This window comes from Protopterus annectens, chromosome 6.part1 (genome assembly GCF_019279795.1).
Source record: "Protopterus annectens isolate FY-2018-M chromosome 6.part1, PAN1.0, whole genome shotgun sequence".
NCBI lineage: Eukaryota > Metazoa > Chordata > Ceratodontiformes > Protopteridae > Protopterus > Protopterus annectens.
In genome coordinates this window covers 453,318,896-453,333,605 of record NC_056738.1, presented here as the reverse complement: position 1 = coordinate 453,333,605, position 14,710 = coordinate 453,318,896, and the positions used below count along the sequence as shown (strand labels likewise).

General features: G+C 45.5%; 1 protein-coding gene across 2 annotated transcripts in view; it reads left to right on the top strand.

The window, feature by feature from the left end:
- The window catches only part of BZW1 (basic leucine zipper and W2 domains 1), a 948,791-nt gene that overhangs the window by 576,416 nt on the left and 357,665 nt on the right, over window positions 1–14,710 (top strand). The window lies entirely within an intron of this gene.

The following is a 14,710-nucleotide window of genomic DNA, read 5'->3' as shown; positions in this document are numbered from 1 at the left end:
CTAGATTTAACAAACGCACTATAAAAAGTTTTGATTTTGCTTTGCACTACTTTGGCTGAAGTTTCAATTATACGATGCTGTCGGATCAGCCGACTACCTCAATACAGAAAAAACGCAAAGAGAAGGATAAAGACAGGCATCCGAGGTCCAAAACCGACGAAACCTCTTCTAGGCCAGTCGCTGCTTCTCAGTGAGGCAGTTTCGCAGCCCCTGGCACCTGCTACCTCAGAGCCACAGGCCACTTCTGACTCCCACGTGGGGACATCTAGGCCTCTGGCAACTAAAGGTAGTGGGCCTACGGAAACTAATCCCTCAAATGGGTCCGGAGCCGCTGAGCAGGCATCAGCTTCTGAGGGTGTTTTCAGACCTTCACAACTTACCATTTAAACAGCCAAGACAAAGGTACCATTAAAGACAAAGAAACAAGTATAGCATTCTCCAGGACAGTCCTCCAGCCTAAGAAACAGATGCTTAAAATGGCCGAAGACCTCATTACTCTAATCGGGGGTTCCCATCCCCCTCCTGAGAAAAGGCCTCTTCAGACCAGGGATAACTCTCTACCCCCCTATGAGGAGACTGATGCTGAAGAATCTATCCCTTCAGCCTCTCCTCCTGAGGATTATTCATTTTGGGGAAACTTTACATACCATGAGGGAGCATTTCCATTGGGAAAGCCAGGATTACTCAGAATCCAAGAATAAGCTCAGGGATTTCCTCTTATTGCCTCAACACAGGCCCCTGGCTATTCCACCTGTGGTAGATATTGTGGATGATGTGTTCTCTGAATCCAGTTTATCTCCTGACTCTCTGCCCCCTGCTCCAGCCAAGCCAGATAGGTATTACTCTCACAAGTTTCTTTACAAAAACTCTTCTGCTGATCCAGAAACTATTTCCCAGAGTCCAAAAGGGGTTAAGGCTTCCATTGCAAAAAATCCAGTACCCTCTGACAGAGATTCCAGAGCTTTGGATAGATGGGGAAGGAAGTATATTCTGCAACTTTAGCAGTAAGAGCTTTAAATTGCCAGTTTCACATGCTTAAGTACCAACAATATTTAATGGCTCAGTTAAAACAGAAAATGCTTGCAAGCACAGAAGCTCCTGATTGTAAAGAAATGCAGGATTTATTGCATGCAGTTGAACAGGTGGGAAAACATACTCTGCAATGTGGTTTTGTTTCTTTAGAGGCCTCTTGTAGAGCCGCAGTTACAGGTTCTGTGATTCGAAGACATGCTTGGTTAAAAACAGTTTTACCTGATCATGTTAAGGCAAAATTATTGGATGCTCCTTTACAGCATGATGCTTTGTTTGGTGTTAAGGCAGAAGAGGTGTAAAAGAAAATGGAGGATAAAGCTAAATCTATGCAAACAGTCGAGGATTTCTTACAGGTACAGCCACCTCTGTTTAGCAGAAATTGGCCAACAAAGAATTGGTCCTTTCCAGTGTCTGACAGGCCACAGAGAGGCCGATACAGATGCCCAAGAGGCAGATCTCAACCCCAAGGCTCAGACGACAGTGGGGCACCTCAACCCCAAAAGGTGGCGAGGGCAAGTCTCAACCTTACAGGAAACAGTCACAGTGACTTTCCCCTTCGTACGACAAGCACGTCCCTTTTGGAAGCCCCCTTAGGGGGAAAACTAGCATTTTTTTCTCAAAACTGGCAATCGCCCAAGACAAATGGGTTCTGAATATTGTCTCAAGGTTACAGATTCCCCTTTCATACTTTACCAAGGCTAAAAGGAATGCCAGACCTGCCACAATCAATGGGCAGAGGCACAAAAACAAATTTCAGCCCTCATGTATGAGAGCTATTCAAAAAGTACCACAACAGGAACAAGGACAAGGATTTTACTCAGACTCTTCCTGGTCCCCAGAAAGGACAAGGCCTGGAGGCCCATACTAGACCTTTCAATTCTGAATACTTACCTGGATATTCCAAAATTCAAAATGTTGAATTACAGCAGCTTCTACCCATGCTGGGCAAGAAGACTGGGCTTGTTACTCTGGACCTCAGAGGCATACCTGCATGTCCCTATCAGACAAAATTGCAGAAGATACCTCAGATTCAAAGCTGGTACAATGCACTACCAATTCTTTGCACTGCCCTTCGGCTTATCTACTGCGCCCAGGGTCTTCACAAAGTGTCTGGCACCAGTAATTGTATTTTGCAGACAAAAAGGAATTCGAATATATCCATATCTGGACGACTGCCTCATTCAGAGACAAAGGACATTCTTCTACAGCATCTGGCATTTGTAAAAAGGTTGCTAATTTCTCTAGGAAACACAGTAAACGAAAAGACAACTAGTGCCCTCGCAACAGATTATATTCCTGGGTGCCAGTTTAAATACAACTGCCCAGATGGCTCACCTCACGCCAGACAAGTTCAACTAACTCAATATTTTCAGTTGCTGGCAAGAAAGTCCCATCTCCCTGCAAGAATTCTGCAGGCCCTGGGATTCATGGCATCCTGCATACCACTAATACCATATGCCAGACTGCATATGAGGAAATTACAATGGTACCTGAAAGGTGTTTGGACTCAACACTCTCAGTTTAGAAGCAGTAATGCCAATGATTCCCTGCCTACAACAGGAGTTTCGATGGTGGGCACAGGCATGTCACCTAAACAAGGGTCAGCCTTTTACCCAACCCACAGCCAGGCAAACTCTAACAGATGCTTCAGAGTACGCCTGGGGAGCACACATGGCGGGAAAATGCATTCAGGGCAAGTGGACCACAGATCAGATGCATCTTCACATCAATTAAAAAGAGATGTTGACTGTTCAAAATGCCCTAACAGCTTTCAAGGACCTTCTACATCCAGGACAATTACTACTAAAGACAGACAACACCACAGTAATGTGGTACATAAACGAGCAAGGGGGCACTCATTCTTATCCCCTATGCAGGCAAGACATGACCTTGTGGAACACAGCTCTAACGTATCAAGTTCACCTCCAAGCACAATTCCTGCCAGGAAAGAAAACTACTCTGGCAGACTAAGCAGAAATATGGATCCTCACGAATGGAAATTGAATCCACAAATCTTCAGCATGGTAATGCAAAAGTGGGGATGCCCAGACATAGATCTTTTTGCCTCCCCACTGAATTGCCAACTACAAAAATTCTGCACAGGGACTTATCACAAATAAGCATGGAAAGTGGATGCTCTTCTGTTCAGCTGGAAAAACCTAAAGGTTTATGCCTTCCCGCCACTGCCTCTCCTTTCAAAGGTACTCCTAAAAGCCAGACAAGAAAAACTACAGATGATCCTGATTGCTCCAGACTGGCCACGCCAGAACTGGTACCCTATCTTAAGGAACTTGGCTCAAGGCCCACCATGGATTTTGCCTCAAATTCCACACCTGACTCAAAACAATCAGATCCTGCACGGTCAGCTCAAAACCCTAAACCTGGCTGCATGGCAGATACATTAGTCAAACAGACAACACTTCTCTCTAAAGCTGTTATGGATGTCATTTTGGAGTCCAGGAGGCCTAGCACCAGGAAAGCTTACTCAGAAAAATGGAAGAGATTCTGCGCCTGGAACCAGGCTCAAAGCCTTGACCCTCTTGTTCCAAACATTCCTCAGATTTTACAATATTTAACTGAGACGCTGGACAGAGGCCTATCATCAATTAAGATCCACGCCTCTGCCACTTCAGCACATTACAACATGGATCCTCCTTTATTCTCTCATCCCTTGCTAAAGCAGTACCTCAGAGGGGCTAAAAACATAAGACCGCCCCAGAGAGCACCAACACCAACTTGGGACCTCAATTTTTTTTAGGAAAAACTGACCCTACCACCTTTTGAGCCAGCCAATACAGCCGATCTAAACATTTTTATCATGGAAAACAGCTGTGCTCCTGCCAGTAACTGCAGCACGAAGAGTCTGAGCTACAGGCTTTAATGGCAGTGGAACCTTTTATAATTTTTCATCAGGACAGGGTATCTTTTAAGAACAAACACCATCTTTATGCCAAAGGTGGTATCTAGTGTGGCTCTTAACCAAACCATCCATTTGCTAACTTTTTATCCAAACCCCCAGAATAAAGGGGAGAGACTTCTGTATTCTTTGGACATACCCAGGCAGCTACGCTTCTACTTGGACAAAACAAAGGCTTTCAGGAAAACTGAGCAACTGTTTGTAGCATATGCTGCAGGATCACAGGGCAAGGCTATCTCAAAGCAGACTAAATCCAAATGGATAGGACACTATTCGGTACTGATACACACAGCATGGAAAATCAGTCCCAAATAACATTAGGCCACATTCCACCAGGGCAACAGCCACTTCAACAGCCATTCTCAGAGGAGTATCTACCAAGGACATTTTGGAGGGTGCAACTTGAGTTCAGTGCACACCTTTACCAAGCATTACCACCTGCCTCTTTACTCTAAATCCAGAGCAGGATTTACCACTGCAGTTCTGCAGTGCCTCATAGCCAATCCTAACTCTCTATAGACCAGCCACCCAACCTCAGCTGTGGGATTCTACCCAAGTGTAATGACTGCAGCAGTGTAACACTATGAACATAGTACAGATGTTCGTGTTACACTGCTACAGTCATCACACTTGGGTTATCTGCAGTCAGATGGTCCCGCAGTCGGCCTGAGTTCCAAAGTCTTGGTCCGGCATCGGTTGCTGTCACTTCTTCCCTGACGGTGCGACAGGGGTATAAGAGGCAGCCGATGCCATTTTCTTCGGTCTTTCTTGCCGCGCGGTGCCCGAAGCAGAAGCAGTTCGGAAGTGCCGGTCGGCCGACTCCTGAGATTTTCAAATCGAATTTCAGACCGAAGTCTTCAATAAAGCTAAGTACCCCCATTGGGGAACCTTTTTTTTGCCTCAGCCCGATGTCAGAAAGTTAATTGCATTTCTTGTGGGAAGCAAATACCTCATAACGACTTTCATTCTTATTGTATCCCTTGCCTAGGCCCAGACCATGATGTCGCAGGTTGTCTGTTTTGTGCTGGGTTTAACAAACGAACTATTAAACGTCTGTTTGATTTCGCCCGACATTATTTTGGTAGAAAATTTAATTATACCGTGCTGTCAGAGCAACCGACCGGGACGCATAAAAAGCGCAAAGATAAGGACAGGCAGCAGACACCCAAACCAGACACCGAGGCCTCTGCTAGGCCAGTCGCCGGTTCTCTGGTTTTCAATGAGGCGCCTACGCAGACCTTGACAACCGCTGATGTAGAACCCCAGCCTGCATCCAACTCCCAAGCGGAGATTGCAGGGCCTCCAGAGCCTTTATCTTTAGGCCCTTCCGACTCCATGGCTGAAGGGGATTCCGGTGCAGTTGAAAGGCAGTCAGTTGTTGGTGTCTTCAGACCGACTACACTTACTATTAAAATCCTTTGCAAAACTGAAAACTCAATTAAAAGTAAGGAAGCCTGTACAGCAGTCTCCAGTGCAAGGCCCCCATGCCTAAGAAACAGATGCTTAAGATGGCCGAAGACTTATTTACCCTAATTAGGGGTTCCCATCCCCCACCTGACAAAAGGCCTAGACAGGAGGAGGACTCTTCCTCTGACCAGGTTTCCATTACCCCAGATTCTTCTGAGGAACAGGAGTACTCCCTCCCCCCCCCCCCCCCTTATGAAGACTGATGCTGAAGAGTCTATTCCTTCAGCATCTCCCCCAGAAGACTACTCTTTTGGGGAAACTTTACATACCATGAGGGAACATCTCCACTGGGAAGGCCAGGATTACTCTGATTCTAAGAAAAGGCTCAGAGTTCCTCTTACTACCCCAGCACAGACTCCTTGCTATTCCACCTGTTAGATATTGTGGATGATGTTTATTCAGAATCTAGCCTTAACCCAGATTCATTACCTCCTGCATCAGCCAAACCAGACAGATATAAAAGCCCTGTTGCTGACCCAGAAACCATTTCCCAGGGTCCCAAAGGGGTTAAGGCCTCTATTGCTAAAAATCCTGTACCATCTGAAAGGGGTTCTAGAGCACTAGACAGATGGGGAAAGAAAGTTTATACCTCAGCTACTCTAGCTATGAGGGCCTTAAATTGCCAGTTTCACATGCTGAAATATCAACAATATTTGATGTCTCAATTAAAAGAAAAAAATGAGCACACATAGAGCAGCCTGATTACAAGGAAATGCAAGATTTGTTGCATGCAGCAGAACAAGTGGGAAAACATACTTTGCAATGTGGATTTGATTCATTGGAAGAGTCTTGCAGAGCAGCTGTAACAGGGTCTGTCATTCCTCGGCATGCTTGGTTAAAAGAATAAACTTTACCTGATCATGTTAAAGCAAAGTTATTGGATGCACCCTTACAACCGGATGTTTTATTTGGTGTGAAAGCAGAAGAGGTTTTAAAGAAAATGGAGGATAAGGCAAAATCTATGCAGACTGTCAAGGTTTTTTTACTGGTTCAATCCCCTCGTTTTAGCAGAAATTGGCCAACCAAAAACTGGTCCTTTCCAACTTCTGACAGACCACAAAGGGGTAAATAGATGCCCAAGGGGCAGAGGTCAGCCACAAGGCTCTTACAAGCCGCGACAATGGGGGTGCTACAACCCAGAAAGGAGGAGATGACAGGTCTGAAACTGTCAGAAGACAATCACAATGACTTGCCCTCAGACTGCCAAGCAAATCACTCTTGGCAGCTCCCTTGGGAGGAAAACTTGCACTTTTTGCAGACAATTGGCACATCGCAAAAGACAAATGGGTCCTAAATATTGTAACTCGAGGATGCAGGTTCCACTTTCACACTTTACCAAGGATAAAAGGAATGCCAAACCTGCCATCAAATCAACGGGCAGAGGCTCAAAGACAAATTGCAGCACTCATGGACATGAGAGCCATTCAACAGGTTCCTACACAGGATCAAGGACAGGGATTTTACTCTACTCTTTCTGGGTCCCCGAAAGGACAAAGCCTGGAGACCCATTCTGGACCTTTCAAAACACATACCTGGAAGTACCCAAATTCAAGATGCTCACCCTACAGCAACTTCTTCCCATGCTGGGCAAGAAAGCTTGGCTAGTAACGTTGGACCTCAAGGAGGCATACCTGCATGTCACTATCAGACAAAATTGCAGAAGATGCCTCTGATTTTATAGCAGGTACAACTCATTACCAATTCTCTGCACTGCCCTTTGGCTTATCTACTGTGGCCAGGGTCTTCACAATGCCTGGCACCAGTAATTGCGTACTGCAGACAGAGGAATCCAAATATATCCATACCTGAATGACTGCCTTATTCAAGCAGACAGCAAGGACATTATTTTAAAACATCTGGCGTTTGTATAAAAAAAAAAAAAAAAAAAAAAAAATACTAAGTTGCCTAGGGTACATAGTAAACGAAAAGAAGTCAAAAAACTAGTGCCCTCACAAGACATAATATTCCTGGGTGCCAGCTTAAATACAACGGCCCAGATGACTTATCTCACGCCATACAAGCAAGGACAACTGACTCAATACTTCAAAATGATAACAAAGACCCAACTCCCTGCAAGAAAAATTCTGCAAGCCTTGGAATTCATGGCATCTTGCATACTACTAATACCATATGCCAAACTGCATATGAGGAAATTACAATGGTACCTGAAAAGCTTATGGACTCAACACAGCCACAGCTTGTAAACAGTACCACTAATTCCCTGCCTTCAACAGGAGTTTCTGTGGTGGGCTCAGGCATGTCACCTCAACAAGGGTCAGCCTTTCACCTTACCCACAGCCAGGCAAACAATGACAACAGATGCATCGGATTATGCCTGGGGAGCACACATGGCAGGACAGTGTATTCAGGGCAAATGGTCTGCAGATCAAATGCATCTCCACATCAATCAAAAAGAGATGCTAGCTGTACAAAATGCCCTAACAGCTTTCAAGGACCTCCTACATCCAGGACAACTTCTAATAGACTGACAACACCACAGTTATGTGGTACATAAACAAGGGGGCACACATTCCTACCCCCTATGCAGGCAAGCAATGACCTTGTGGAACACAGCACTGACCTACCAAGTTCAACTCCAAGCACAATTCCTGCCAGGAAAGAAAAATACATTGGCAGACAAACTAAACAGAAATATGGATCCTCACGAGTGGAAACTAGACCCACAAGTATTCACAATGATAGCTCAAAAATGGGGGAGCCCAGACATAGATCTGTTTGCCTCCCCACAAAACTACCAACTGCAAACGTTTTGCACAAGGACATACCACACACTAGCTTGGAAAGTGGACGCCCTCTCATTCAGTTGGAAAACACTAACAGTGTATGCCTTTCCTCCACTGCCTCTTCTGGCAAAGGTGCTGCTAAAAGCCAGATTAGAGAGCCACAAATGATACTCATTGCTCCAGACTGACCACGCCAACACTGGTATCCAATATTAAGGAACATGGCTCAAGGCCCACCATGGATTTTACCTCAAATTCCTCACCTGCTGACTCAGCAAAACAATCGGATTCTACACAGCCAGCTCAAGACTTTAAATCTGGCTGCATGGCAGATTAAACAACCAGTCAACACTTCTCTCTACAGCTGTTATGGATGTCATTCTGGAGGCCAGGAGACCCAGCACCAGGAAAACTTACTCAGACAAATGGAAAAGATTCTGCGCCTGGAACCAGGCAAAAGGGCAAAATCCTCTTGTCCCAAATATTCCTCAGATTCTGCAATATTTAACTGAGATGTTGCACAAAGGCCTTTCCTTTTCATCTATAAAGCTCCACGCTTCAGCTATTTCAGCTCATTACAATACGGATCCTCCTATTTTTTCACATCCATTATTAAGACAGTACCTCAGGGGCTAAGAAATAAGACTGCCCAGAAGAGCACCAACACCAACTTGGGACCTCAATTTTGTTTTGGAGAAAATTGCACTCTTTGGACATTCACAGGCAGTTAAGTTTCTACTTGGATAAAACAAAGGTTTTCAGAAAATCTGATCAGCTTTTTGTATCCTATGCTGCAGGATCTCAAGGAAAGCCTATATCAAAACAGACCATTTCAAAATGGATAGGACATTGTATCCGTTTCTGCTACACACACCATAGGAAACCTGTACCTGGTAACATTAGGCCTCATTCCACCAGGGCTACAGCAACCAGCAGCCTTCCTCAGAGGGGAACCAGCCAAGGATATTTTGGAAGCTGCAACTTGGGAGTTCAGTGCACACCTTCACCAAGCACTACCACTTACCTCTATACTCAAAAACCAGAGCTGGCTTTGCCACTGCAGTTTTGCAGGGCCTACTAACTTCTCCAAACCCTGTTTAGTACCAACTGCCCAGTCTTAGCTTTGGGATTCAACCCAAGTGTGATGACTGCAGCAGTGTAACACAGTGAACATAGTTCAGTTTTGTACCTACCATAAATGTAGATGTTAGAGTGTTCACACTGCTGCAGTCCAGGTTACCCTCCCACCTTCCCCTCTTCTTACTTGGGTTTTATCTATAGCTTCCTGTTTATACAATCTCCAAGATGTATTTCTATATGGTGTATTTGCTTACAGCTGTAGCTATTGTTTTCTACTCATGTAATTTACTTAGGATTATGTATTGCCTTCCTATTTGGGGGCACCTGACATTTGGGGCAAGAAAAACTGAAGAAAATGGCGTCGGCTGCCTACTTTGTACCCCTGTCGCACTGACATTAGGGAAGAAGCGACAGCAACCGACGCCGGACCAAGACTTTGGAACTCGGGCCGACTGCGGGACCGCCTGACTGCAGATAACCCAAGTGTGATGACTGCAGCAGTGTGAACACTCTTAACATCTACATTTATGGTAGGTACAAAACTACTTTTTGTACCTACCATAAATGTAGATGTTAGTGTTCACACTGCTGCAGTCCAGGTTACCCTCCCTCCATCCCCTCTGAACTAGCTGGACTTATCTATACCTTTCTATCCTATACAACCTTTGGGGTGTATTTGCTGGTATAGTTTTTTTGTATATTTGTGATTAGCAATATGTATTGCCTACCTACTTGGGGGCACCTGACATCTGGGGCAAGAAAAACTGAAGAAAATGGCATCTGATGCATCTTGTATACCCCTGGTGCACTGACGTCGGGGAAGAAGCGACAGCAACCGACGCCGGGCCAAGACTTTGGAATTCGGTCAGACTGCAGGACCGCCTGATGGCAGAATAACCCAAGTGTAATGACTGCAGCAGTGTGAACACTAACATCTACATTTATGGTGGGTACAAAACTGTACTTTACGATGGTGGTCCCAGGCCTGTCACCACAACAAGGGACAGCCTTTCACCTTGCCTACAGCCAGGCAGACAACGGATGCATCGGATTATGCGTGGGGAGCACATATGACAGGAAAATGTATTCAGGGCACGTGGCCCAAGGAACAAATGCATCTTCACATCAAAAAGAGATGCTAGCTGTACAGAATGCCCTGATAGCCTTCAAGGAGCTAATACATCAGGACAACTATTAATAAAGACAGACAATACCACAGTTATTTGGTACATAAACAAGCAAGGGGCACACATTCCTACCCCCTATGCAAACAAGCCATGACTTTGTGGAACACAGCACTGACCTACCAGGTACATCAGCAAGCACAAATCCTGCCAGGAACAAAAAATACACTGGCAGACTAACTAAACAGAAATCTCATGGCTCCTCACAAATGGAAGCTAAATCCACAAGTGTTCAACATAACAAGGGAATGGGGACGCCCAGACATCTTTTTGCCTCCCCTCACAATTGCCAAATACAGAAATTTTGCACAAGGACTTATCACTCTCAAGCATGGAAAGTGGATGGTCTATCATTCAGCTGGAAAAAAACGGAGAGTCTATGCCTTCCCTCCAATGCCTCTTCTAACCAAGGTGCTTCTAAAAGTCAGACGAGAGGCCAAAAATTATCCTGATTGCACCAGACTGGCCACGACAGCACTGGTACCCAATCCTAAAGACTCTCTCCCAAGGCCCACCTTGGCATCTACCTCAAATCCCTCATCTTCTGACAAAAACAATCTGATTCTGTCAGTCAACTCAGAACCTTAAACCTGGCAGCATGGCAGATAATGTAGCCACTCAGACTGCATCTCTCTTTAAAGCTGTTATGAATGTAATTTTGGAAGCCAGGAGGTCCCGCACTAGGAAATCTTATGCAGAAAAATGGAAGAGATTCTGTGTTTGGAACCAGGCACAAGGGCTAGACCCACTGGTCCCTAATATACCTCAGATTTTGCAATACCTGACAGATGTTGGACAAAGGCCTATCTTTTTCATCCATTAAAATCCATGCCTCTGCCATTTCAGCTAATTACAGTACGGATCCTCCTATTTTTTCACATCCTCTACTACGCCAGTAACTCAGAGGGGTAAAGAATATAAGACCCCCTAGGAGAGCACCAGTACCTACTTGGGACCTCAATTTAGTTTTATAAAAACTAACACTGCCTCCATTTGAACCAGCCAGTACAGCTGATCTGAAATTCTTGTCATGGAAAACTGCTGTGCTCCTAACAGTAACTTCAGCAAGAAGAGTCTGAGTTACAGGCATTGATGGCTGTGGAACCTTTCCTCATTTTTCATCAAGACTGGGTTTCTCTTGGAACAAACCCAACATTCATGCCAAACGTGGTCTCCAATGTGGCCTTAAACCAAACCATTCATTTGCCTTCTTTCTACCCAAATCCCCAGAATAAAGGGGAAAGACTTCTGCATGCTTTGGATATGCACAGGCAGCTACAATTTTACTTTGACAAAACAAAAGCTTTCAGAAAAACTGAGCAACTGTTTGTAGCATATGCTGCAGGATCACAAGGAAAGCCTATTACAAAGCAGACCATCTCCAAATGGATAGGACACTGCATCCGCTTCTGTTATACACAACATGGCAAAGCTGTGCCTAAGGGCATTAGGCCTCATGCTACCAGAGCAGCAGCTTTTCTCAGAGGGGTACCAACCAAAGACATTACAAGCTGCAACCTGGAGCTCGGTGCACACTTTTACCAAGCACTACCACCTACCTCTCTACTCCAGATCCACAGCAGGCTTTGCCACTGCAGTTCTGCAGGGCTTGTTAGCCTTGCCATATCCAATGTAGACCCAGCCACCCAACCTCAGCTTTGGTATTCTACCCAAGTGTAATGAGTGCAACAGTGAAACACGAACGTAGTACAGTTGTGTGCCTACCATAAATGTAGAGTGTATTCACTGTTGTAGTCCAGGATGTTCATCGTGCATACAGCTGCAGGTCGGCTGAATTCCAAAGTCTAGGTCCGGCGTCGGTTGTTGTCGCTTCTTCCCTGACGTCAGTGCGACAGGGGTATAAAAGAACCAGCCGGTGCCATTTTCTTCAGTCTTTCTTGCCGCGCGGTGCCCGAAGCAGAAGCGGTTCGCAAGTACCAGTCGACCAGCTCCTGAAATTACGAAAATTTTGCAACCGAAGTCTTCTTGAAAGCTAAGTACCCCGTTGGGGAAACTTTTCTTGCCTCAGACCGATGTCAGACAAAGTTAATTAATTGTATTTCATGTGGGAAGCAAATACCACATAAGGATTTTCATTCCCTCTGTATTCCTTTAGGCCCAGACCACGATGTCTCGGTCTGTCGTTTTTGTGCTACATTCAACAAACGCACCATTAAGCGTCGGGCGGAGTTCACCCAGCATTATTTTGGCAAAAAAATTAACATGTCGTCGGATACTCCGACTCCAGTTTTGTCTAAAAAGCGCAAAGATAAGGACTGACACACGAGGTCTGCGGCCTCTACCAACACCACGCCAAAGCAGACTACAGGTGGTCCGGTTCTCAGCGAGGTGCCTGCGCAGCCCCTGCCTACCAACGACACTTCATTGGCGGTGTCTTCTGTGCCCGAGGTCGCAGGCTCCTTGGCCCACACCCCGACTACAGATACCGAAGCCACTCTTGGTGGTGAATCTCAATGTAGACAGGTCTGCCTCCTCTCAAGGTGTCTTCAGACCTTCCTCCTCTTTTTCCATCAAGGCTTTCACTAAGTCTAAAGCAGCCATGCATTCTAAGAGACAAGCTACACAGGGCCCATCTCCAGGCCCCATGCCTAAAAAACAGATGCTTAAAATGGCTGAGGATTTAATTACTCTTATCAGGGGTTCTCAACACCCCCCCACCCCCCCCCCGGACAAAAGGCCCAGAGTGGAGGAATCCCCCTCCCCTGATCAGGCCTCCATTATATCGGAGCACTCTGAACAGGAACATTCTTACTTCCCGTTTGAAGATTCTGATGCAGAGGAGTCCATTCCCTCTGTATCCCCCCCAGAGGATTACTCATTTGGGGAAACCTTGCATACCTTAAGGGAACACTTCAACTGGGAAGGCCAAGAGTACTCGGATTCCAAGAAAAGGCTTAGGGATTTTCTCTTGCTACCTCAGCACAGGCCTCTGGCTATACCTCCTGTCTTGGACATACTAGATGTGTACTCTGAGGCCTGCCTTAACCCGGATTCTTTACCTCCAGCCCCAGTCAAGCCTGACAGGTACTACCGGGTTCCTGACTCTCACCAATTTCTATACAAAAGCCATGCGGCTGACCCAGTAACTATCTCACAGGGCCCCAAGGGAATTAAGGCCTCCACTGCTAAAAATCCATTACCTTCCGAGAGATTCCAGATCCTTAGAAAGGTGGGGAAAAATGGTATATACCTCGGCCACCTTAACCATAAGGGCATTAAACTGCCAGTTCCATATGCTAAAGTACCAACAGTTTTATCACAATTGAGAAGTAAAATGTCACAACCTGAACAACCAGACTTGAAGGAGTTGCAGGATTTGATGCATAGTGCAGAACAAGTGGGTAAACATACCTTGCAATGTGGTTTTGATGCTCTAGAGGCCTCATGTAGAGCTGCTGTTAAGGATCAGTCATACGTAGACATGCCTGGCTCAAGGAACAAAACTTACCAGATCATGTGAAAGCTAAATTACTAGATTCCCCTCTACAAAAGGATGTATTTGGTGCTAATGCTGAGGAGGAGGTATTAAAGAAAATGGAGGAAAAGGCTAAATCAATGCAGACAGTGAAAGATTTTCTACAGGTACAACCCCCACGTTTCAGTAGAAATTGGCCTTCCAAAAATTGGTCCTTTCCAGCCACGGACAGACCCCAAAGAGGTAGATGCAGGCGCCCGAGGGGCAGAGGGCAATCCCAAGGATAGTTTAGAGGCAGACAATGGCAAGCTCCTACACAAAGAGGTGGTGAGGATAGTTCGCAGCCATTCAGAAAGCAAGCCCAATGACTTTCCCTTTGCATGCCAAGCAAGGCTCAAATGGCAGCACCCTTAGGCGGAAAACTAGCATTATTTTCAAAAAATTGGCATATTGTCACAAAAGACAAATGGATCCTGGACATTATAAACAGAGGCTACAGGTTCCATTTTCACACCCTTCCAAAAATGAGGCATGCCAAACCTGCCACACAATCAAAGGGCAGAGGCACAAAGACAAATTTCAGATCTCATGGACATGAAAGCTATTCAAGAGGTACCTATCACGAACAAGGTCAAGGTTTTTATTCCAGACTATTCCTGGTACCAAGGAAGGGAAAAGATCGGAGACCTATTTTGGACCTATCCATCCTAAACACATTTTTACTCGTACCAAAATTCAAGATGCTCACTTTACAGCAGCTTCTTCCCATGCTGGACAAGGAGTCTTGGCTGGTAACACTGGACCTCAAGGAGGCATACCTGCATGTCCCAATCAGACAAAATTGCAGAAG